Source organism: Macrobrachium rosenbergii, chromosome 4 (assembly GCF_040412425.1).
Source record: "Macrobrachium rosenbergii isolate ZJJX-2024 chromosome 4, ASM4041242v1, whole genome shotgun sequence".
Taxonomy (NCBI): domain Eukaryota; kingdom Metazoa; phylum Arthropoda; class Malacostraca; order Decapoda; family Palaemonidae; genus Macrobrachium; species Macrobrachium rosenbergii.
Window position 1 is genome coordinate 63,815,375 of NC_089744.1, and position 24,465 is coordinate 63,839,839.

The window sequence follows — 24,465 nt, forward strand, 5'->3', positions numbered from 1 at the left end:
TCCACAAGTGGAAGTGGATCTGTTTGCCACATACAAGAATCACAAACTCCCAGTATATGTGCCTCTGAACTTGGACAGTCAAGCAACAGCAAGAGATGCCTTCCTACAAGACTGGAACATATGGAGGACGAAATATCTTTTTCCTCCATTGTCTCAGATTTCGAAAATTCAGCAATTATTAAATAAGACACTGTACTGAGTTTAGTTACTACAAATCAATTTTAATGAAAATGCAGGGATTATCAAATAGGATACTGTACTGAGTTTATTTACTACAAATCAATTTTAATAAAATTGCAATCATTATCAAATTCGAAACTTTATTTCACAACATTATGCACGCAATTATATTCGGTAACCTAACTAGACATTATAAATTTTCCCTGGCTAGTTTTGATTCATAAAATACAACCTTTCTTCTTCCAGTTCATGGAATTTTTAATCTGCATATGTCCTAGTTTATCATTACAGTGTTCAGCTATTCTGCACATATATACATGGCATAATTTCAGGGTGAAAGGTAGTTATTTCACTATAAACTTGGATAATTTAAATACAAACAAGTTTCCCCTAGTCAAGGGTTTTAGTTTAATCATGCAAGCAACTGCATGGAAGGGAAAAGCCAATTACTTATAGGGCCAGTGGATCTGCAATCTGCATTGGGCAGAGTTTGATGCAAGTAAAAGTTTGCCATTACTGTATAAGGCGTAAAGTGAAATTAACAAAGGTTAACTTTTAAAATTAGAAAAACATCACAACACTACAAAATTACAGAACTAGAAGAAGAATAATTTACGAGTTACATAGAAAGAGAAAAAGGGAGTGACTTGGCATCTGACTCTGGTATGGGTGCCAAATTACTCAAGTGAAGGTGGCACTTGTGCCATATAGGTACAGGTGCCATGTGAACTCAAGGCTCTTGGCTACCTGGAGCTTCTACGCCTTTTGTTTTTCTTCTTCGGCCCCCTTTTAGACTGAGGATTTAAGTTTGTAGGAGGAATCAGTGAGGCCGAATCCGAGGATGGCACTGGGATGCCATGTACTCCTGCTGCTGTGACAGCTGAAGCATTGACAGCATCAATAATTTCTATTATTTGTCAACGCACTTCTTTGATTTCTGTAGCTAAAGACCTCAATTTGTTTACGCTCTATGTCCATGAGAGGGGAGGGGGGAGGGCTCTGATCGTGTAATTATTTGGTAAGTATATATAAAACATTATTTTATTATAAAAATGTAATTTTTATATACGTAACTTACTAAATAATTATATAGCTGAATCTCACATTGAAAGGCGGTGGGATGAAAGGACATATACTAACCCCCCAAAAAAAACTCAGATATGGAGAAGAATTTGGAATAGAAAATTAGCTAGCATCATGAAATGCTTGTTGTAACCTTACCTGGTGAGGGAACAACGGCAGACGGGTACTGCCTCTGGTCACAGCTTCTCCCGACCTGTAGCAGCGTGGCGGTAGAGCCAAGAGTTGCTTCTACTTAAGTCAGTGCTTTGCAATGTAGGAGTTTATTGCGGGTTGCCAAAGCTTACAATCCAAAAAACACATAAATAATTATGTGTGTACAGGCCCTTGCCCTGGGCGCAGTACAACAGAAAAAATGACCAGATAAACTCATAACTTACACCACCACAAAATTTTCACCAAAACCATAAAAAACAAAGATTGGTGACAATTACAACCCAGTGCTCACCAGACTTCCCAAGAAGTGCAACCATCCTTATTCAAGGAGAGTGGACAGATGAGAAGAAGGCATTCCTCCTATCCTTCATTCCCCAATACCATGCCAGCTGTGAAGAACAGACCTAGAGTACAGTACTGCATTTTTCATACAGTTTCAATATCCCTGTAGGTAGAACATAGCGAACACTGACTTGCATCTCCAATATGTTGATTGCAAGATTGAAGAGAGAGAGAGAGACAGATGTAGCCAAAGATGTAGCCACCGCTATTATTTTGTGCGCCTTGACCTTACATAAGGGCAGTAAATTATCCTGAACCCCCGAATGTGATTCCAAAATCATGGACCTTAAAAAGAATGTCAATGCATTCCTGGATAATGGATGACTGGGGTCTTTCACGGAACACTAAAGGTTTGAGGAGGAACCTCTAAGACTTTTGGTTCTCTCTAGGTATACTCGTAAGGCCCTTACAGGACAGAGGACAGAGGACTCTCTCTTGATCGGTTGGGCCCAGAATTTCAGACAGGCTCTTGATAGAAAAGGAACATGGCCAAGGGTTAGACGGGTCCTCATTCTTGGCAGAAAAACCCAAAATCAGCGAGTATACAGCGTTACTTTGAGTAAAATCTATTCTCTTATCAATAGCATGTAGCTCACTAGCTCTCCTAGCCATAGCTAAGGCCATCAAGAATAGAGTCTTCTTTGTCAGATTCCTAAGCAAGGATGATTCTAAAGGTTCAAACAGCATTCCAGACAGCCATTTAAGAACAATGTCCAAGTTCCAAGTGACTTCTGAATGTTTCCCTTGCTTACTAGTATTAAAAAACTTATCAAGTCGCCAATGTCTTGATTCGAAGACAGGTCCACTCCTCTATGTTTGAATGCGGAATTCAGCATCGCCCTGTAGCAATTGATGGTGGATGTTGCTAACCCCTTGAGGTTCTAAGAAATAACAGAAAATCTGTGATCTAGGATACAGATGTCTGAGAAGAGGAGATATTCTGCCCTCAGCACCACTTCCAAGACTGCCCACTTGGCTTGGTAGACTGCAGCAGAAGATCATCGCCTACTCTTAGCAATAACCTCTGCAGCCTTCCTTGAAAATCCTTTCGTTCTGACAAGCTCCCTGACAGTCTGAAGCCTGTCAGACCAAGAGTGGATAACCCTAGATGGAATCTGTGAAAATGCGGCTGTTTGAGATTTCTCTTCTGGGGAAGTAGTCTTGGGAAATTCATCATTAGGCTTAGGAGATCTGGAAACCACTCCTTGTGCAGCCAAAAGGGAGTGACTAGCGTCATTGACATGTTACTGTGAGTGCTGAACTTCTTCAATACCTCCCTCACCATGCTGGAGGAAGGGAAGGTGTATACATCAAGATCCGATCAATCTTGCAGCATGGCATTCGTCGCCCATGCCTGAGGATCCGGAGCAGGGGAACAATACAGAGGAAGACAATGTTCCTCGATGTTGCAAACAGGTCTATCGATGGCTTCCCCATAGCTTCCACGAGTTGGTGCACACCTGTGGACTGAGTGTCCACTCCGTCGGTAGAACTTGTCTGCCACAATTTAATTTGTCTGCTAGGACGTTTATTTTCCCCCAGGCAAAGCGGGTCACAATTCAGGTCTTGTTGCTTAGTGCCCACAGAAGAAAAGCCTTGGTGGCTTCATGGAGTGATAAAGAATGAGTCCCTCCTTGGTTCTTGATGTAGGCCAAGGCGGTCATGCTGTCTGAATGGACCGCCACTGTCCTGTTGAAACTCTGCGCTGCAAAATACTGGAGTGCTAGATGAATTGCCTTTAATTCTTTTATACTGATGTGAAGGTTCCTTTCGGTTGGAGACCACGTTCCTGAAACCTCCATGCCATTGAGAAGAGCCCCTAACCCAGATCTGAAGTGTCTGGTATAACGTTAGGTTGGGGCTCATTGGAGACAGAGACTTCTCTGTCGCAAACCTGTCCTTCACCAGCCACCACAAAAAGTCCCCTTTGATTTCAGGGGTGTTGAAGACGAGTGAGTCTGGGAAAAACTTCCTGCACCAGTTGGCCTTAAGGTAAAACTACAACACTCTTGTGTGCAACCTGACCAAAGGAACAAACTTCTTGATGGAAGAGAGAGTTCCCAGAAGACTCATCCATGCGTTGGCTGAGCAGGATGGGCGAGATATGAAGTCTTGGACTTTTCTGAGACAATTATGAATCCTTTGTTGGGACGGAAAAGCCCGAAAACTTAGAGAATCTATCACTATCCCCAAATATAGAATAGACTGGGTTGGGACTAGTTGAGATTTCTTGAATTTATTCATAGTCCTAGTTCTTGAGCAAGTCGAAGTGTCTTCTGAAGGTCCTCCATGTACTGAGATCTCGAGGGGGAGCGTAGGAGCCAGTCACTGAGTTACAGAGAGACGTTTATCTCCATTAGATGTAACTATTTCGCCAGGGGGGGAGAGAACTCGAGTAAAAACTTGAGGAGGCATGGAGAGGCCAAAGCAAAGTGCCCGAAGCTGGAAAACTCTGTCCTGGAATGTGAACCTCAGATACCTCCTGGAATCCGGGTGAACTGGAACATGGAAGTACACATCCTGCATGTCAATCGTAACCATCCAGTCTCCATGGTGGATGGCTGACAAGACCGACTGGCTCATTTCCATTCTGAACTTTGTTTTCTGAGTGAAGAAGTTCAGAGCACTGATGTCCAGGAGAGGTCTCCATCCTCCCGATGACCTGGGAACCACAAAGAGGCAGTTGTAGAACCCCTCTGTGTCTATATCCTCGACCACTTCCATGGGTTCCTTCTTGAGTAGAGCTGAAACTTCCCGAGACAGGGCCGAAAACCTCTCCAAGCCTACTGAGCAGGCCATTAAGCTGATGGGAGAGGTTACTAAGGGAGGTTTCTCCCTGAAAGGGATTGCATAGCCCTCTTTTAATACCTTTAGTACCCACGGCTCTACAATGAAAGTCTTTTGCTCCCACTGGAACATGGAGAACAGATAACTCATTTTCGAGGGGCTGACTTGGTGATAGATTTCTTGGCAGGTGTTGTCATTTGGAGGTTGGATCTATGATGGGGCTGGAATCGACCTCTATTACCTCAAAAGGGCTGCTGCGGCAACGGAGAAGACGTCCTAGCAGATGTGGCAGTTGAAGTAGCTCATGCAGGGAACCTAGTCCTCTTGGTGGACTGCGTGAGAAGGTCCTGTGTAGATTTCTTCTGGAGTTCGGCTGTTACTCGTTCCAGAGTCTCTTGTGGGAATAAACTAATCTTGTCTAAAGGGGCAAACAGAAGAGAGGAGCACTGAGAGGGTGTGACTCTCTTCATGGTAAACGAGCACTGCAAGTCTCATTTCTTCAGAACTCCTGTGGTAAAGATGGTCGCCAACTCTGGCGCGCCGTCTCTCACTGCTCTATCAGTCCAAAGCGAAGTTTTCCTGAATTGTGGTGCAGTCTTCTAACTTCTTTGCTAGAGCCCCAACTGTCCAATCAAGAAAGCTGAAGACCTCGAAGACTCTAAAAATGTCCTTAACAAGATGGTCCAGTTCCGACACAGTAAAAAGAATTCTTGCTGAGGAGAAAGCCGAGCGACGAGAAGCCTCTATGAGACTGGAAAAGTCCCCTTGAGAGGGGGCAGAGACTCCCAAGGAGGGTGCTTCTCCAGTTGCATATGACAGATACTTCTGCCATATCAGCAGAAACAAATTGAGCTCTTTAGCTATCTTGTACCTATTCTTCCCTGAAAGTGGGTGGGGCAGTCTACCTACACCCAAAACAAAAGAGTGCTACCGCAATTTTTGAATTTTGAGCTATAGCTATGTACTGTAATTATTTGGTAAGTTACTCATATAAAATTGCCTTTTTGTATGAGTACTCTCTACTTAAAAAAAGAGCAAAAATAAAATTAATCATAATAAAAACATACTTAACTCACCAACCAGGCAGCAAAGTAAAGCTGGTAGAAAAGCACCTTGGTGCAGCTGTAAAAGATGATGGCTTCACTAAATACCTGGAGCTGCTGAGACTCGAAAAATATCCCAAAACATTCATTCTGAAAAAGGTAATCTGCTTTAGGAGCGGATTTAAATAACTGAAATGACTTTAATATTTCTTTTGCTTTGTGCATTCCTTATTACCTTTGCTAGTTGAGGATCTGACTGATCTTAAGATTAGAATTTCAAGTAACTTAACTTATTTAGTTGACTGGCTGTGTAACTGCCTTCAAGCACTGAGTAAACCAAGCAAATGAACAGAACCTCTAAGGGAACAGGTACATCATCTGGCAACAATTATAAAGTGTAAAGTAAATTTTTTGTGTTAGGTCACCAGTGATCTTCAACCTGCAGGCCATGGCCTGGATCACAGACTGTTCACTTAGGTAGAACTAAAAAATAAATAAGCGATAAAAAATTTGAATATTCAAAATATATATTTTTTATGTTTTATTTCATTTATGTACATACCATATATAAATACAGGCAGTCTATCGGCGGGGGTTCCATTCTGAGGGTGTGATGATAACCAAAAATTGCTGCTAACCAAAAATCAGCACTTATTCGGGGCTTATCGGTGCCAAAAAGCGCCGTTTTCGGTTATCGGCACCTCTATTGGGTATGTATCAGCACCAATACCCAATTATTGGCGCCAATAAGCAGAAATCGGCAATTTTCAGTGACGAAAATTGCCAATTTTCATTGCTAGACAAGCGCAGTAAAACCGAATCGCCATTAACCGAGCCCGCCATTAACCTGGGACTGCCTGTATATATATATATATATATATATATATATATATATATATATATATATATATATATATATATATATATATATATATATATATATATATATATATATATATATATATATATATATATATATATGTTACAGTCAACATGCGTAATCGGTCATTACGCATAATGACTGAAATTTCAGTCATCACTGTAATGTAATGCACTTAGGGGACATTTGATCCCCCAGGAGCTAGTACTAAACACGGCGAAACAGTGAGTCACCTACACTGTTTCGCCGGTTTAGTACTAGTCCCTGGGGGTCAAATGTATTTCACTGTGTTTAGTACCAGCTCCTGGGGATCAAATGTCCCTAAGTGCATTACGGCGTGATGACTGAAATTTCAGTCATTACATAATGACTGATTATGCATGTTGACTGTAACATATATATATATATATATATATATATATATATATATATATATATATATATATATATATATATATATATATATATATATATATATATATAAGGGATTTTGACAGAGGAAAAATCTATTTCTGAGGAAGGTCCGTGTCACCCGGTGAAATTCCATTACAGCACGAATTTCTAGGTATCACAATGCTAGATATACCAGAGAAAAAGAGCTTTCAGGAAAGCTGGGGTTACTACCCCCAGTCGAGCGTCTTCTAGGAAGACGCGTCGGTATAATGAAGGGTGAGTGAAATACCACTACCACGGAAATATACTCGAAAGATCTCTCCTTATCAAAACCCCCGGAAAAGAGCGGTGAGCCGTTACAGCTCCCACACTCAACACCCGCCAGGACGGCGACACCAGCGCCACCTACTTCATTCCATGCTAGCACCAACCCCAGACTTGGCATGTGCAAGTAGGGGAAGTACTAGATGAGCTAGGGAGGGTCACCGGGTGACACGGGACCTTCCTCAGAAATAGATTTTTCCTCTGTCAAAATCCCTTTCTGAGTCCAGTCCCGTGTCAGCCGGTGAAATAGTGATAGAGAATCATGCCAAGACTGCAACTGCAAGGAAAAAAAGGGGGTAATCTGAAGAAAATGCAAAATTTTAACGAAAATAATTTTAATCAAGTAATCTCTTCCATGTAGCAAGAATACTAAAACTAAGGTATATTAAATCTAAGGCACATCAAAAAACTTAATACTATAAAACAAGGGGAGGTCCCTGTTATGACGGGGAAAAAACCTCAAAATTCTTAAAATTACTTAAAGGTAGGTGAAACACGAAATGTGCACAGGACAAGTAAACACAACCTTAATACTATACACGTAAACTTAGGCTAAACACGTAAGAGACAAGACTAATGAAAATTAAAATATACATATATCTGGGGTACGTGGAGCCAAATAAAAATCGTCCAGTACCCCGTAAGAGAAAACAATTATGGCATGTCAGATTACACTTTTCTATCAGTAGATACAAGATACATCAATATGAGGGGCCAGGCAGTGAGGCATAAACAACCAGGAGAGTAAGCAGAGAAGTAAATGAGGCAGGCGGGCGGGGGGGAAAGGAAAGGATAAGGAAATGATTATTTAAGGTGGGGAGATGACACTTCCCACTGCTATTGTAGAATATTTCAGGGCTTCGAGCGATTTTAAATAGTGGCGTTTAAACACTAGAGGTGATTTCCAACCCGTATATTTAGATAACTCTGAAAAGTCCATATTATGAAAGTAATTAATAGAAGTAGCAACTGCTCTAATATCATGAACTTTAGGAACTGAATCTGGGTTGGCCTGTTTAATGAAATACAGGATTTGTTGCCTTATAGCGTTCAGAGAAAGAGTACCACCTTTCTCCTGATAAAAGAGGACCCGACTTACTCTGTGGAGTTCTTAAAAGGTAAGATTTAAGTGTATAAACTGGACATAAAGATTGGTCTTGAGGAAGGGGCACCACCTTCCAAGGAGACCACCTGTCCTGTGGGTCTTCGTTCCTAGCTAAAAATCTAGGGTCAGGGAAAGGAGGACCTCTCCAGATGGGAGGAAGTTAACAAAACTATCACCTCTAGTGAGAGCCGACAGCTCTGAGATTCTAGCACCTGAAGCCAAGCTAATCAAAAATAATGTCTTCCTTAACAGATCCTGATAAGAGCAATGAAAGTTATCCAACTCTGATGCTAACTTAAGGACGTCATTGAGAAACCACGTAACCGAATGTGGACGTGATACTGGTCTCAGACGAGCGCATGCTCTGGGGATGGATGAAAATAGGAATCTGTAAGGTCGATTTTAAAGCCGTAAAGAAATACTTTCTTCAATGCCGACTTGACTGTGGTAATAGTGGCGGAGCCAGGCCTTTCTCAAACAGTGACCTAAAGAAGGAAACTCCTAAATTAGTCGTCATGACTTTGGCTTCAGATGCTTTCAGGAAGGAGGCTAATTTTTTGACTGCTGAGTCATACTGTCTAAGAGTAGAATCTCTTTTATCTGATTCTAAGAACAGAGTGTTGACAGGGTCAATGTTCGCTCCTTTTGGGCTGCGAATTTTATAAAGTCCATAAAACTAGGGCATTCTGAATCCTTGAGGAAGCTGACACAGTCTTGGTTTGTACTGTCTGGGTCAGAATGGGCTTGGGAATCCGAAGACTCCTTAATCCCAGTTCCTGAAGGAGAGGGAACCAATTGCTCTTCGGCCAGTAGGGGCTACTAGGGCTGGTTGACCCTTGAATGTATATATATATATATATATATATATATATATATATATATATATATATATATATATATATATATATATATATATATATGTATATAAATTGTACATGAAATTTTGTCATATACAGACATGAGATGTTAACACTCACAAATATCACTTAATATCAAATTCACTATACCTTGGGAAAATTAACACCCAAGGGGAATTATATTGCATAAGTACATCTGCCATAACCAGGACTTGCACCTAGGCCTTTGGTTTATATAAATATATGAATACTGTACTGTACATAATCATACTTTCAAAGGGAGGATACTTTTTTATTTTACAAACATCTGCAGTAATCTCTCAATAATCCAGATCACTACTATCTGACACTTGACATTATCCAACACACCTGTACCAAGGGTCCAAAGATAAGATATATATATATATATATATATATATATATATATATATATATATATATATATATATATATATATATATATATATGAACGAAATTTTATCACATCACCATGATTCATATGCAAGCATTAAGCTACAAACGTCCTTTAATATCCAATTACGCTCTACCTCGGAAATAATATATTTTTATATATGTTACCGAAGGGGAATTTTTTTAGTTGATAATAAGTTCGTCGTCCCGTGGGCTCGAACCAGCGAAGGACAAGAACTCAGGACTACAGTGACGCCTTAACCCACAAGGCAGCCCACGGGACGACTAACTTATTATCAACTAAAAAAATCCCCTTCGGTAACATATATGAAAATATAGGGGAGAGCGGTGATGGTTCGGACTTTTTTTTAAATTTCTCTCTAGAAGTCAGAGTTTAAGGAGCAGCGATATCCTTGGCATGTCAATGTGTAGCCTCATCATCCTACATTTACCAGTAAATGTAGCAAGTCGTATACTTTACTATACTTGAAGCTATTTATCTTCAAGTACAAGTTTCCAAAATGTCCGAATCATCCCTACCCATGGTGATGATTCGGACAAGAGCATGGGATGATTCGGACAATTATTATAATTGACATTTACCTTCAAGTCAGATGATAAATGAAACAGAAATACCATACGAAGTGTTTTATTGAAATAATCATAATCAACTTAAAAGATTATTCTCTCCCTTAGTGAATGGCAGACAGAAAATCTACGATGTTTGCTGAGAATAAATGTTATAGTAGTCTTAAAGAATATTGTAACCTTCAAAACAAAAACTAAACTTGAAATATCCTTGCCACCAAATTCTTAACTGACCAAAATTTACTTGAAATTATTCTCTCCATGAGTAAAACCCAAACATAAATCGTAACTCAAATACGTGAAATTTGTTGTGCCTAAATATTAAAGTTGGCCTAACGAATATTGTATCCTGCAAAAGAAAAGCAAAATTTGAAATACCCCTGCTTTCTTTTCATACTCTGCTGAACTGGGTTTGGAAGCATTCCAGTTACTGCCTCTTTACCAATAGTTGCTTCATCCTCAATTTCTGGAAATTTAAAACTATTAGCAGCAAATTTCTGTGATGTTCTTAAATAAGAAACCTGAAATTCATCACCCTCGTCTAAATTGCTGATTAACTTGCCTACATAATAGACTTTGTTACCTTTTACTGGATCTATCCCAACAAGAACAAAATCTCCCTCCTCTGGGACTTTATCAATAAAACCCACTTCTTTTTCTTCTATCTCCTCTGAGGTGTCAGAAGAATTATTGTTAAGATCGGCTGTCAAGAGATCTTCAAGATGATGAAGGTCTTCATCACTGGTCTGGGCCTCTGTATCTTAACTTTTTTGTATTTTTCTTGCATTTTAATGTTCTTGAGGTATTTCATGTGAGGTTGTTGTGCTTTTAGGCGGTGTAGTTGGCTTTGGCCTATCAGTCACAAAAGCCCTGGCAAAGTGACTTTCTTGAAAAACATCAGTGTAATATAGGTGAATGCCAATGGAATGGAATCCAGATTTGATATTCACATTTTAATTTGTAATTTGGGGGTTCTATAATGGGTTTATGAAGTGCTTTATAAGGTAAAGGTAATGAGGGGCTAATGAATGCATATACGCAAAATATAACTTAAATAATGTTAGTGAAAATCTTTTGTTTCTTTGTTGGAATTCATAATTAGTAAAGGTTTGCTAGGAGGGATGATTCGGATACATCCGAATCATCCCAACCCTAGAATGTCCGAATCATCCCCCACATATCATAACCATTTGATGACACCCTCAACTTCAAACCCTTGCAGATTACAGGCGGTTAATAGCTACAACATCTTCGTCATATAGTAAAAATTCACAACCAAACTCATAATCGGCTTCCTTATCATATTCACTACACTAAAGCTTATGATTCAAATGCAAAAAATTACATAGGAAATGAGAAAAACTACAAAAATTACCCTCAATCCTAAAGTAAACAACCCTTCGCAACCAAAGTCCATGTGTCAATGGCGAACAAACTCTCGCGATTTCACGTGATTTCTCAGAGCTGAGGGCCCCTTACATTTTCCAGGCAATGTACTGTCCAGACCATCCCAGTCTGAATCATCACCACTCTCCCCTATTATTTCCGAGGTAGAGCAAATTGGATATTAAAGGACGTTTGTAGCTTAATGCTTATATATATATATATATATATATATATATATATATATATATATATATATATATATATATATATATATATATATACATACATATATATATATATATATATATATATATATATATATATATATATATATATATATATATATATATATATATATATATATATATATATATTAAAAAATATGAAAAAACCACCCTCCAATGGCTGGCAATGCTGCATCTCACGAAAATGTTGGTAACACTGCTTACACTCAAACAGACTGAGAAGTTTCAAAGGTGTTGGGGGTGGGCTGGATGGCTGGGCACCATGGGAGGAGAGGTGAAATGTGGAGAGAGGGAGAGAGAACAATAACTGAGGTATGTATTTTACCGAAGCCTGAATGCAATAAAATGCACACACAGTCTAATAATTTTTTATTTATATTTTATGCTACAGTATTCTTGTTTATATTTTTATTGTATTTTCTAATTTTTTACTTTTTCAAACGAAAAGATAAACGCAATCGTGTGCATAGAGTACGTACGTATGCACACACTCATTCGATGGCATCGGTGAACTTGCTACATTATGTTTGGTTTTGTCTTCCCTAGATATGAAATTCGCATTTCAATTATTTTTACAATGATTAGAGATGAAATGTCAACACTGATATAGAGATGAAATATGATACAGTAAATCAAGCAAAGCAAAAAAATGGTAACATGTATGTGCATATGCCCACACTCATTTGATGGCATCGGTAAACTTTCTGGAGTTTGTGTAGTTTGATGTTTTTATGTTTATGATACAGTAATTCATAGTTCATTGAAGGGTACGTACAATACTGAGATATGAGATATGAGAGAGAGAGAGAGAGAGAGAGAGAGAGAGAGAGAGAGAGAGAGAGAGAGAGAGAGAGAGAGAGAGAAAGAGAGAGAGAAAACAACTGAGGTATGTTTACATTGAAGCCTAATACAGTAGTAACAAACACACTCCACTATTTTATTTATATATTTTATGCTACAGTATTCTCATTGATATTTTTACTGTATTTTCTAATTTTTTTATTTTTACATACCAAAAACACAATTGTGTGCATAGGGTATGTACGTATGCAAACAATTATTCGATGCCACTGGTGAACTTGCTACAGCCTGTTTGGTTTTGTTTTGCCTACATAGTAAATTTGTATTTTGAATATTTTTGAATAGTGTACTGCTATGATATGTGTGTGATAATCATACTTGGAGTCAACTAAACTTATAATGAAAAACTGTACAGTAAATCACACAAAGCAAAAAAAAAAAAAAAAAGGCAATACATAGGTACGTATGCATGCGCTCATTTGATAATGTCAGTGAACTTCCTGGAGTTTGTTTAGTATCGTGTTTTTATGTTTATGATACAGTAATTCACATTTCATTAATGGATATGTACAGTACTGAGATACAGATTATATTAATAAAATATATATATATATATATATATATATATATATATATATATATATATATATATATATATATATATATATATATATATATATATATATATATATATATATATATATAATTTAAATATATATATATATATATATATATATATATATATATATATATATATATATATATATATATATATATATATATATATATATATATATATATATATGTATATATATATGTATATATATATATATATATATATATATATATATATATATATATATATATATATATATATATATATATATATATATATATATATATATATATTTATATTTTTACGTTTTTCCGTGGTTTTAGTTTGAAATATGCTCTGTGAGACAGGTAGCAACGATTTAAGGTAATTTAGCCTTGTGATTCTGACTTCGTGGGTCCAGGAAAACGTAAAAAAAAGAGAAAACAAAGGAGAATTTCATATGAGCATAGGGCTCTTGTTACTGAGGGAAATATTACGTAAAACACGTGGGCAAATTTAAAGGAGTGTATTTACATAAATGATATCAGTACGGGAAGGAGGAACTCAAGTAGATTACTATCCTGAAGGGGATTTCCTACGGGATTGAATGAAACTGGGGGATTCCAGACACAGTCCGAGAAGCTTCCACGAAATAGGATCCCTCTGAAATGAGAGATATGCACATTATACGCCAGTAATGAAATAGACAAAGGAGTAATGAATTCGAGGCTGCACTGAGGGTGCCAAAGGACTAATAAAGACTTAATACTGCCGATACAAGAGGCGCACAGACATTAGACAAGGGTGATTTCTGGCTTTCTCTTTAAGCAAATATTACGAGACAAAAGCGTGACTGAGATGGGGCTCTTCCAGGGCACTTTACCTTAGCAGATTTTCCGAGGGCGCGTAGAAGGCAGTCCGTGGATGACTTGCGATTTCCGAGGGCGAGTTTCTTCCACGTGGCGAGATGCAAGGGCTTCCGTAAAGGGGCAAGGCGATGGGGACTCCTCGAAACTCCAAGCAATGGCGTGTGGGCTCGAGGCAGGCCAGCGGTGGAGCGAACACTTGGAATACGGTCGAAGGGCACGAGGAAAAGTATAATTTGGAAAGGGCCACGTGGTTAGGATGCAAGGGCATCGATGGGGCCAGGTGTTGAGGGCGTCTTCACTCCATATCTTCCAGCCCGCGTGTGTGTCGAGAACTCGTGGGCTTTTGCTTTTTATCCCCTCCTATGGGGCAGGGGGTGCGTCCAACACAGATGTTTTGACTCATTGCACCTGCTGCCCGCAGGGGAGGTTTTGGCCTGTAGGAAAAACACCCAAGACAGATTACTTTTGCCTTGAAGAAAGATCTTTATCAAAAAGGGGAGCGGCTTTAATCTTTTAAACCCTTGTTTTTAAGTCGATAGACAGATGGTCTATCGATCGGCCGGCTGGCAGTCAATGAAACACAACAGAACAACCAACAACAACAAAGGAGGGGGGGAGGGGAGGCAATTTGCTAGCGAATTCTTGCTAATCATAATACCTCCCCATACAAGATGATGTACATACCTCCTTTGGGTGTGTACATCGATATTCAAGAATGAGCGGCAAATGCTTTACGTTACTCTACATTCTGCCTTGCAGTGAACTTTACTACTAAGGGTTTTATGAAGCTGTGACATTACTTTTAATAACACATTGGGACAATTTTCGTTAACAGAACGCAAAGTGATTTAAACACTTGCAAAAGAATAATTACTTTAGATTTGGTTACCCACTGGTAACTTTATAAAGTGACTCGAACAATTGTGAATTAATTAAGATTATAGGACCACGTATATGAGGCTATGGCCAACAAATGAAAAGAAAGGTTATTGTTCAAGAATTAAAATACACGGTTACTTAATTTTAGATAAAATGCATGCGGTTAGTACAATCTGCCTTGAAGAGGCTGTGTAAATGAAAAACAGCCTTTGTTTTTGTAAATGACATCCCCTTTTACGCGATACTGTAATGACTATACATATTTGCATTGATAATTTATCTTCGTTTTAACGTGCTTTGCTCTGCTATCGTTCAACGCGAGCTGAGGGACGACCCACACACCGGGAATTTGACAGTCGTATGCGGGCGAGAGTATTCGCGAGCGTTAATTCACTAACCTTAAACTACGCTAATTTTATGCGTCCACTGCCTACTCAATGTTATGACGGGGTGAGCAGACAAAAGATGTGGGGTAGGACAAACAGCGATCTTGGAAGGAATGGAAGGGGGAAAAGGGATAATAATAACAAAAGGAAAATTACCAAGACGTTACGAATGAAAACTTGACCGCATATGAACGGCGGGACACGTCCCTCAGAGCTTACAAAAGGGGCATTTAAATCACAAGGGCAAGAGTTTATGACTCGCGATTCATTAAAATAAAGATAACTAAATGACTAAAAGAAAGTAAATGATATTAGCAGAAGAGCTAAGGGAAAAAGTGAGGGTTTTATTGTGTTAGGCGGGAATTTATCGTCCTTCGCCTATAAATTACGGCCCGGACTATCACTTCAGTCCCAGGGCGAGGAAAGTGCACCCAAAGGGCGCGACTCCTTCAGGAGGGGCTGACACACACGCCCGGTGCCAAGTTATGGGCGCAAGGGCGTGCCACTTCTCACTCTGTTATTCTTAATGATTTATACATTGTGTGGGGAATGGTATCCCGTATTTAATTGCCTCTTGTGGTGATAATTTAAGGAAGATTAATAGAAGGTGATAAGAGATAGAAATTCCTGAGGAACGGAGGAAGATAGAGGAGGGCCTGACATCCCCTTCTGGATTAGGGGTGCCAAGACCTTCGAAAAAAATGAAATGGTGGCACAGGTGCCAGGGGCTCTAGAGCTCTTTGTAAATTACCTGGAATGTCCCACGCCCGTGGTAATTTCGCCTTGAGCCTTTCTCAATGGGACAGTCGTCCTCGGCCGGGAAGCGGAGGGCCCGCGACCGGAGGGCGGCACGGAGTTCCACCTGGGCCTGCTGCTGCGACAGCTGGCGCAGGAGTGTTCGTGCTGGTTCTACCATAATCCGTCGCAGCTCTTGTAGTTCATCGGCCAAGGGAGATATGGCAGAATCCTGACTTGCAATTGCATCGGCGACGGGCTGAGGCAGAGAGGAGGCGGTCGGGGGGGGGCGTGAGCGGCTCGCAGGTAACGTTGACCAGCGCAGGCACGGGTTGCAAGGCCGCACCTGCAGGTGAGCTTCCGCGGTGGTCGGGAGGAACCGTCTCTCTGACCGACGCTGGTAGCGGTGCCAGGCCGGGGGAAGAGAGGAGGTCCTGAGTTGGATCCCGTGAATGGAGATCGGTGTAGCGCTCTTGCGCTGGCACTAGGGCAGAGTCAGGCGCTATCAGAGTTTTCTTGGGCTCATCGGTCAGGACGGACGAAGCTTGGCCCTGCTCGGGGCATGCAAGTGGCACCGGCAGGAATTTGGCATCTCCTGAAGGAGATTTGATTGGGGCCCTGGCACTGGCACTGAGGCAGGGCCGGGCCTGGAATGGATCGGGAACCGATCGAGGGGGCCACTGTACATCGTACTCAGGTGGCACTGGTGGGGACTGCACGTCCTCCTGGTACCCAGGGGCGCCACTCTTGGCTGAGGAGAAGCGGGGAGGATTACTCGCGCCCGCAGAATGATTCGGGAATGTGGACCCCTAGATTGTCGTGATTTCGGCGGGGACTGAAAGTCCTGTCCCAGGATGACGTCATAGCCTCCGGGAGATGGCTTGCTACGGCAAGATTGCAAATTTTGGATTGGTGAGGTCTTGTGACTCTCAATTGGACCGTAGGGAGTATCATTTTAAATTGATTTATTCCTCGATCGTGACGAGTTTTCGTCTATTGACGATAGCTCCGTAGGGAACTCTGTCCCCGGATGAGGGAGATTTGCAGTGACGGCGCGCGGCCACGTGGATACAGGCCCCTTCGGCGGGAGGGCCTAATGACTTGGGATCTGTGACGGCCAAGGCGACGGTGGGAGTAGTTGATTTATTATTGCGTGGGCATTTTGCCCATGCGGGAGAATGGCCATAAACCTTGCACGCCGTGCAAAAATGTCTGGCTGAAATCTTTCCGCGCTGCCCCTGTGGAGGGCGAGGCGAGTTATTTGTCGGTTTTCCGGGAGAGAGAGGAGCCGGTTTCTTGTTCCGGCACTGTTCGGAGGAATGCCCGTTTTCTTGCAATAATGGCAAGTTAGGGGCTTGCCCGAGTTCCCATTTTTGTGGGAATTTGAACCTCCGAGGAGGGACGGGGATTTATCTTCCGCCCCATGGATCCTTCTTGAGGGTGGTGAGTTTCCCACATATCTGCTATTCGGCAACACTCGGTGAGTGTTGCTGGGGCTTTTTCCACTATATGAGTGGCGAGGGCAGGAGGGGCGTGGCGCAGGAAATGCTCGAATTTAAACCACTCGAGTACCTCGGCGGTGTTAGTGGCTCCTTCGAATCGAGCCATTTTGTCAACGCCCGCTCGAATGGTACGCCCAATCGGATCAAGTCTGGCCTGCTTCTCTGGGCTGCTCTCTCCAACGTCTCCTCCACCGCTCGGGGGTAATCTCGTGCGCCTTCGTAACTGCTTGGCGTCGGCTTCCCAGTTTCCCGATCGTCTGCGGGAAGGGCGTGGTAGGCAACGAGGCCTTTCCGCCCAGGAATTTAGTGAGAACAAGGGAGAGTTCCACGGGGAGAGATCGCAGCACTCCAGGACTCGTTCGGCCCTTTCAAGCCATACTTCGGGTTCGGACTCGGTCCATTTTGGCATGAACGAGTGAGCTTGGCTGAGGGCACTCATTCCCGCGGCAGGGGGAGGGGGGGTGGTGTGCTGTCGTTCTAGCACCTGGAGCTCATGGGCACGTTCTCTCTCTCTCTCCTCTCGTTGTTCTTGGGCAATTCGTTCCCTCTCCCTCTCTTCACGTTCTTTTTCCTTCTCCTGCTCTTGGGCAATTCTTGCCCTCTCTCTCTCCTCACGTTCTCTCTCTCTCTCTTCACGTTCTCTTGCTCTCTCCGCCTTGGCATCGTCCACTCGTTCTTGAACCCATGCTCTCAGATCTTGCCCCGATAGTCCCATGTCCTTCCCAGCGGACATGTAGAATTTGAAACCCTCGTTTTGTAGGGCTCTGGTATTAGCCATCTTGGAATAATGGGTAAAGGATATGTCTGAAAAGACTCAGGTTGTCTGAAACGACTCAATTGCAGGAATCTGAAGCGCTCAATTGTTCAGACTGCAGAAGAATGGATCTGTCTGAATAAGACAGGTGATTAGTAAGTCTGAGGAGACTTTTGTTAAAAATTGATATGTCTGGGAAAGACGTGGTTGTTCTTGGCGAACGAATTTTAATATGTGTTTTGGAAGACGTAGTTGGATTTTGTCACGCTCGGACTTGGCCGGCTGTAGCGTGAAGTTAAGGAGTTGTTCTAACGAACTAGAATGATCAGTCCCGTAAGGGCTTAGATGTGTGTGAACTACACTATATAATGTCTCAAAAGGACTTAATTTTGGGTTCCCGCAGGATGATGAGAAATTCTCGCCACGTGTGACGAGAATTTTTGTATGAGTCTCTGAGGACTGGAATTTGGAGAAATTCTCGCCACGTGCGACGTAGAATTTTAGGAGTCTCTGAGGACTGGAATTTGGAGAAATTCTCGCCACGTGCAACGTAGAATTTTAGGAGTCCCTGAGGACTGGAATTTGGAGAAATTCTCGCCACGTGCGACGTAGAATTTTAGGAGTCTCTGAGGACTGGAGTTTGGAGGAATTCTCGCCACGTGCGATGTAGAATTTTAGGAGTCTCTGAGGACTGGAATTTGGAGAAATTCTCGCCACGTGCGACGAAATTTTAGGAGTCTCTGAGGACTGGAATTTGGAGAAATTCTCGCCACGTGCGACGTAAATTTTAGGAGTCTCTGAGGACTGGAATTTGGAGAAATTCTCGCCACGTGCGACGTAGAATTTTAGGAGTCTCTGAGGACTGGAATTTGGAGAAATTCTCGCCACGTGCGACGTAGAATTTTAGGAGTCTCTGAGGACTGGAATTTGGAGAAATTCTCGCCACGTGCGACGTAGAATTTTAGGAGTCACTTAGGACTTGGAATTACGATTCGTCCCTTAGGACTTAGAAATTACTAACGGGAAACCCAAAGAAAAATGTTTGCTGGGAAATGAATGGCTACACACGCGGGCATGGGCGCGGGGGGGGCTGCAGGTCGTCTGGCCAACACCGGAGTTATTTTTAGATTCTGTGTGAATGAACCCGTATAGACCGTCTGGGATTCCGGGGAATTTCCCAGTCGTCTGAGAGGATAACAGTACAACGGCCTAGTAATTTTCCCTATAAGCGGAGTTTAAATTTCGCTTTCCTAACACCTAACTCGAATTCTAACTACACTGAGAGAATTGTCAGCAATGCAATCTGACTTCGTCGTGTCCCACGTGGGAATTTATTCACGCCTAAATAACAGTTCGCTAATTCGAAATGAGAAGTAAAATTTATCACAGAGGAATTTCTTTCGCACTATTCCTCGAAGCAAGAATATGGCAAGGATTTTAACACAGAGGAATTTCACAGAGGAATTTCGCTATTCCTCGAAGCAAAGGATGGTTAGCACTGGTTATTTCCTAACTACCTATCCTGAAAGGCATGCATTAACGAATCTAATACGACGGTTCTTTTCTCTCAGTGAATACATGCGTCCCTATTTCTAATTCCTAGAACAGTCACGATTGTAAAAAGGTTTTGCTAAGATAAACACATTACTTACGTGGAATTTTCTGGATCTGTGTGCTGGTTTTACGCATAAGGTTCGTAATTGTCTCGTACCCAGCTTAGCTTTGCTAATAGCTGATCTGGCACGTTGCAAATGCAATAAAAGCAACACTAGGGAACTGCAACTGCAAAACGAGATCTATGGCCAGGTCGCCATTTTTACGTTTTTCTGTGGTTTTAGTTTGAAATATGCTCTGTGAGACAGGTAGCAACAATTTAAGGGAATTTAGCCTTGTGATTCTGACTCCGTGGGTCCAGGAAAACGTAAAAAAAGGAGAAAACAAAGGAGAATTTCATATGAGCATAGGGCTCTTGTTACTGAGGGAAATATTACGTAAAACACGTGGGCAAATTTAAAGGAGTGTATTTACATAAATGATATCAGTACGGGAAGGAGGAACTCAAGTAGATTACTATCCTGAAGGGGATTTCCTAGGATTGAATGAAACTGGGGATTCCAGACACAGTCCGAGAAGCTTCCACGAAATAGGATCCCTCTGAAATGAGAGATATGCACATTATACGCCAGTAATGAAATAGACAAAGGAGTAATGGATTCGAGGCTGCACTGAGGGTGCCAAAGGACTAATAAAGACTTAATACTGCCGATGCAAGAGGCGCACAGATATTAGACAAGGGTGATTTCTGGCTTTCTCTTTAAGCAAATATTACGAGACAAAAGCGTGACTGAGATGGGGCTCTTCCAGGGCACTTTACCTTAGCAGATTTTCCGAGGGCGCGTAGAAGGCAGTCCGTGGATGACTTGCGATTTCCGAGGGCGAGTTTCTTCCATGTGGCGAGATGCAAGGGCTTCCGTAAAGGGGCAAGGCGATGGGGACTCCTCGAAACTCCAAGCAATGGCGTGTGGGCTCGAGGCAGGCCAGCGGTGGAGCGAACACTTGGAATACAGTCGAAGGGCACGAGGAAAAGTATAATTTGGAAAGGGCCACGTGGTTAGGATGCAAGGGCATCGATGGGGCCAGGTGTTGAGGACGTCTTCACTCCATATCTTCCAGCCCGCGTGTGTGTCGAGAACTCGTGGGCTTTTGCTTTTTATCCTCCTATGGGGCAGGGGGTGCGTCCAACACAGATGTTTTGACTCATTGCACCTGCTGCCCGCAGGGGAGGTTTTGGCCTGTAGGAAAAACACCCAAGACAGATTACTTTTGCCTCGAAGAAAGATCTTTATCAAAAAGGGGAGCGGCTTTAATCTTTTAAACCCTTGTTTTTAAGTCGATAGACAGATGGTCTATCGATCGGCCGGCTGGCAGTAAATGAAACACAACAGAACAACCAACAACAACAAAGGAGGGGGGGGGAGGCAATTTGCTAGCGAATTCTTGCTAATCATAATAATATATATATATATATATATATATATATTATATATATATATATATATATATATATATATATATATATATATATATATATATATATATATATATATATATATATATATATATATATATATATATATATATATATATATATATATATATATATATATATATATATATATATATATATATATATATATATATATATATATATATATATATATATATATATATATATATAATTCACATTTTATTAATGGATATGTACAGTACTGAGATACAGATTATATTAATATAATACATATATATATATTTAAATATATATATATATATATATATATATATATATATATATATATATATATATATATTATATATATATATATATATATATATATATATATATATATAAAATATAGGAGCCTCGATGGCTTAGTCGGTTACAGCAGCAGCTTGGACTTCGTAGAGGTCTGTGGCGCGGTTCAAATCCATAGCCGACTGATCAGAGAGGCAGACACTTTGCTATCCGTGTAGACATCCTGGGATTATATATGTAATCAACGGATAGGTTTGCTTAAAAAGCAAATGGATGTTACAGACTAAATACACACACAAAACAAAGCCACTACAACACCTTCTAAAAACATAACAAACATCTCACACATCTCGAACTCTCGTCCTACCCAGCAACAACTTCGCTGCTGGGAAGAAAAGGGCGTTGGGTCGGGTATGATACATGAAACATACGCTATCGGGGTCTAAGGCGTTTTGACAGGCGTTTTCCAGCGATGTCAGGCAGGGCAGCCGATCGAGACTACAGGTCTACCCAAAGCCAAATCAAAAGTCCTTCAAAAGAAGGCATCGTGCTTACCCCATACAAAAATGGGAAAAAAGCACGTTAAAAGAAGAAGAAGAAGAAGAAGATATATATAAAATATAAATATACAGTAAGCCCGGTATTCACGGGGATAGGGATCACACCCCACGCGAATACCAAAAATCCGCAAATACTGAAACCCTCCTTCTAAAAACACTTATAACTGCTTATTTTATTAGTTCAAATACCAAATGTATACCTTAAACTATCATCCTACGCCATATATCCCTTAAACTATCATCTAAAACACTTTGATATCATTTCAAAGTCATCTTACAACATTATCCTTAAAAATATATGGCTTACAGCTAAGTGTGAAACTATTCAAGTTCCCTCTACATTTAGGTACATCCATTTCCTCTCATACAGTACTGAAACTGTCCTGTTTTCTTTTTACAGTGAACAGGGGAAACAATGGGAAGTTAAGTACTGTACAGTATCTAAATATTTAATATGCATTGAAAAATAAAATATATTTTATTGATATTTTGCTGTTTACATTCACATTAATATTTGAAAATTAGCCATAAAAGCAACATGAAAATACAGTAATTAGTGAATATTTTTCAACAAAAAAATCTGTGAATTACCGAATAGGTGAAGCCGCAAATCCCAAACCGCGAATAGGCAGGGGTCGACTGTGTGTGTGTGTGTGTGTGTGTGTGTGTGTGTGTGTGTGTGTGTGTGTATATATATATATCAGTACTTGACAAAACTTTAGTCGATATAGGTTATATATATATATGGAACCAAAAGTGCAAGAAAAATTCTGTCAAATCATTGGGCCGCTTACTGAGAGTAGCTAAGGGGAGGAGCTTATGGCTCGCTAAAAAGAAAGCAGACAAAAGGTTTTGGCTGGCGATCTAGGTGCCAACGTGAATTTTTTGCTCCACGCTCCGTCAAAGTTTTGGCCTACCCGGGTCATCCTACCCTGTATTACTATAAATTTAAGGATCTGAATAACAGATCATAGCACAGATATGTGCATTAAAGGAATCAGGTCTTAAAACGAAGAAATCGCCGCTCAGGTGGGTGTAAAATGGCGATCTGTTAACTTGAGAGATGGGTTGCCAAGTTTCACCAGGGTGGAAGGGGCGATATACCCAAGTAAAACGCTCTGGGAGGCCTAAGACGACTTCTAATCGAAGTATGACTATTTTAAAGCGTCAATTGAGGTTAATCCGCATGACATCAAGGAAATTGAAGTCAACCCACAACTGCTTGGCGATGTTTCAGTTCCGGACCCGTCAATCGCTATCAATGAACTTGGATACACAAGCCACCGTCCACAGAAGAAGCCAATCTTGACAAGTTACAGAGGATAAAAGAGTCAAATTTGCTCGGAAGTACAGCGTTTGGGATGAGTCTCAATGGCTAAGCCTGCTTTGGTCAGATGAATCGACTTTTACGGTCACTTGTAATTTGTCGTAATGTTTTTCGGTCCGAGTCAGCCCTCTTGACCCTAGGTACCTCAAAGGGACTGTCAAGCACCCTGATTCTCTCATGGTTTGGGGAGCTTTTACTGGTCTTGGTTTGCCAAGCTTCATGTCTTTAAAAAGAATGAAAAATTTAACCAGTATAATTATTTGGAGCTGATGTGTGACATTTTGCCTGATGCATTCGAGGATACAGGCCATAAAATCTGTCACTCAGTGGCTTCAGGATTGCGAAGTTCCTTCATCAATGATTGGCCTGGTAATAGTCCTGACATTAGCCCAATAGAAAACTTATGGGAGATCATAAAGAGGGATCTACAAGACAAAGATGTGTCGTCTGTTCCAAAGCTGGAGGCAGAACTCATTGCATCTTGGAACAACATACAGAAGGAAATGCTTCATAATTTGGCCTTGTCTGTACCAAAACGACTGAAGGAGGTGATTAAACATAAGGGTTGTCCTACTAAATATTAGTGAATACTAATAAAGGTAATTTAGACTTAGAATTGTATTGTTATTAGCCTATTTGTAGTTTAGTTATGTTGACATGTTTTGAGTTGAAGAACTGGACTAAAGTTTTGTTTAGTACTGTATATATATATATATATATATATATATATATATATATATATATATATATATATATATATATATATATATATATATAGATACACAGTAGAACCCCTTCCTCGACTGTACCAGAACTCGACATAGTCGTATTTCGACCAGAAAGGTTGAGTAAATTTTGCATCGGAGCTCAAATAACAAACCAGAATCCAACCCGATGAATCATATGATGTTTGTAAACAAAAGCGTTTCGGTCAGCCGCCGCTAGTTGGCGTTGTTGGCTATCTACA

The 24,465-nt window shown here is 40.8% G+C and overlaps 1 protein-coding gene across 1 annotated transcript in view; it reads right to left on the reverse strand.

The window, feature by feature from the left end:
• Nucleotides 1–5,713, reverse strand: part of LOC136835123 (rhodanese domain-containing protein CG4456-like) — a 149,011-nt gene extending 143,298 nt beyond the window's left edge. The window contains exon 1 of the mRNA XM_067098334.1: nucleotides 5,622–5,713. The gene's annotated coding sequence lies outside the window, so the exon portion shown is untranslated. The remainder of the gene's footprint in view (nucleotides 1–5,621) is intronic.
• Between the last annotated feature and the right edge of the window lie 18,752 nt (nucleotides 5,714–24,465).